This window comes from Aplysia californica, unplaced genomic scaffold, assembly GCF_000002075.1.
Source record: "Aplysia californica isolate F4 #8 unplaced genomic scaffold, AplCal3.0 scaffold00098, whole genome shotgun sequence".
Taxonomy (NCBI): domain Eukaryota; kingdom Metazoa; phylum Mollusca; class Gastropoda; order Aplysiida; family Aplysiidae; genus Aplysia; species Aplysia californica.
Window position 1 is genome coordinate 602,165 of NW_004797368.1, and position 2,165 is coordinate 604,329.

The window sequence follows — 2,165 nt, forward strand, 5'->3', positions numbered from 1 at the left end:
AAAGCCTACTGATGAAATCGTGAATTCCACAACTGTGTGGAATTCACGACCGCATCAGGCGAGATTCGAATATGAAAATCGTGAATCCCACACTTTTTCGAAAAAATGACCATCTACGGTAAAAAACGTACTACAGTATTATTTCTAAAAGGTAATAGATCAGATTTATCCATTTAGTTTATTTCTTGAACGCCAATTGACGGAGAAAATCAGTGTTTTCCCTCTCCTGTAAAATTTGCTTCGTGTGGAATTCACAATTTCATCAGGCGACCGACGATATGTCCGTTCAACACTCCCTGGATATTTACTGCTGCATTCTGTTCCCAGTAAATATCTAATATAATTCGTAAATCTTTCCCATCTATGTTTAGGTCTCCGAATTTTTTTTTAGAGGATCTTGTCTAGAGTTCTTTAAAAAAACCTTTGAATAAGTAATGAAGCATATTATCTAAAGGTTTCGTTATGTTGCAATACATCTTTCCATTAAAACCGTTAGGCTGAAACCGGTGTCTGTGGTGTAGTGGTTGGGCCATTCGCTTTTGCAAGTGGGGGATCTGAGTTCGATTCCCAGGTGGAGAGAATTTGTTTTGAGTATCTCAGTCTTTCTGCTGGGATGTGATATCCTTCTCAGCTCACTTCGCCCTAGCAGGCATTGTCGAAAGCTTTACCTCTAAATGATCTAAATTATGTCGTAAGGGGCGTAAAAACCCAAGACCCGCATTTAAAAAAACCGTTAGGGCAAATATACCATTTCGGGAGCCTTTGTCGGACATAAAACAAAATTGCGCTTTAAATATCTAGGGTTTTAAACTATTTCACATTCTTGGAGTTAGTACAAGGAGTTGGCCATAAAATGACTCTTTATTCTAACTGTTCTGTGCAGTTTACACTCTGCAGCCATTGGTCATTTTAGCACAGCTATAAAAATGTAATGAAATGGTCTAGAATTTCACCACTGTGATAGCTAGATTAAGTTTAATGTCTCTGTTGTATGCTTCCAGGGAAGCCAAGAATGATTTTGAGTGTTTTTGGGTCCGCTGGGGTAATAATAGTTGTAAAGCGCATAGAACATGCTGTAGAACGTGGATATGTGCTATATGAATGCAGTTGTTATTATTATTATTATTATTATTATCATTATTATTATTATTATTATTATTAGTAGTAGTAGTAGTAGTAGTAGTAGTAGTAGTAGTAGTAGTAGTAGTAGTAATGTTATTATCATTATTACTATTTCAGAATCCATTTTCTGGTGTGACAGCAAAACCAACCAGAGTAATGCATTTTCTGGTCCATTAACTTTTCTATAAGACCAGCTGCTTGTCGTAAATTTCTTTCAAAACTGGTGGTCCAATTTTTATTTTTTTCACTTTTATTGTTTTTGTTAATACTCTTTATGTATTCTCGTCATATTTACAAAGCACCCGCTTTGTTCATCGAAGTACCCTCCCCCCCCTTTCTTACGCTGCCTTTGTTTGAGTGTCCTATTCTCCTTCTTACTTCTTTGATTTTGGAATGTATTTCATGTATTTACTCAGACATGATATAATATGGCCTAAATCACTGACCGCTCAAGGCGATGGTATGATGATTACATAGCATTTCTGAAACATTTCAGTTCAAGTTTAAAGTCTATTTCTTTTTCAGTCCTATCACTACGACTATTTCATGCTTATTGGCTTTTTGTGTGATTCTCCTCCCAGGAGCATGTATTTGAAACCACGAAACTTTTATCTACACTATTCTATAAGACACTCAATATAATCTTTTTCGTCATCTTTTCCCATGATCCAACCATATCTCCCATGCACGTGACTCCTGTCTTTACTTGAAAGTTGCCAACAAGTATCCTTTGTCTTGAGACTTTAGTTGTTTCAGTGCCTGATCGAGATCTGCATTTACTTGTTCTACTTCTCTACGTCATGTTTGTCATGCTGCGGTGTTGGTGCGTAGAGAGCAAGAAAGGTGAAAGGAGAAAGATTTTTAGAGAAGAAGATTTTCCGTCTCTTTCAGGTTTCGAACATAGGACCTATAGGATGAAAGGTAGACACCGTACCTTTAGACCACGAGAGCCCACTTCGATGTCTTTACGGCTTTCGGTCTCTGTCTGTGTCTGTCTGTCTGTCTGTCTGTCTGTCTGTCTGTCTGTCTGTCTGTCTGTCTGT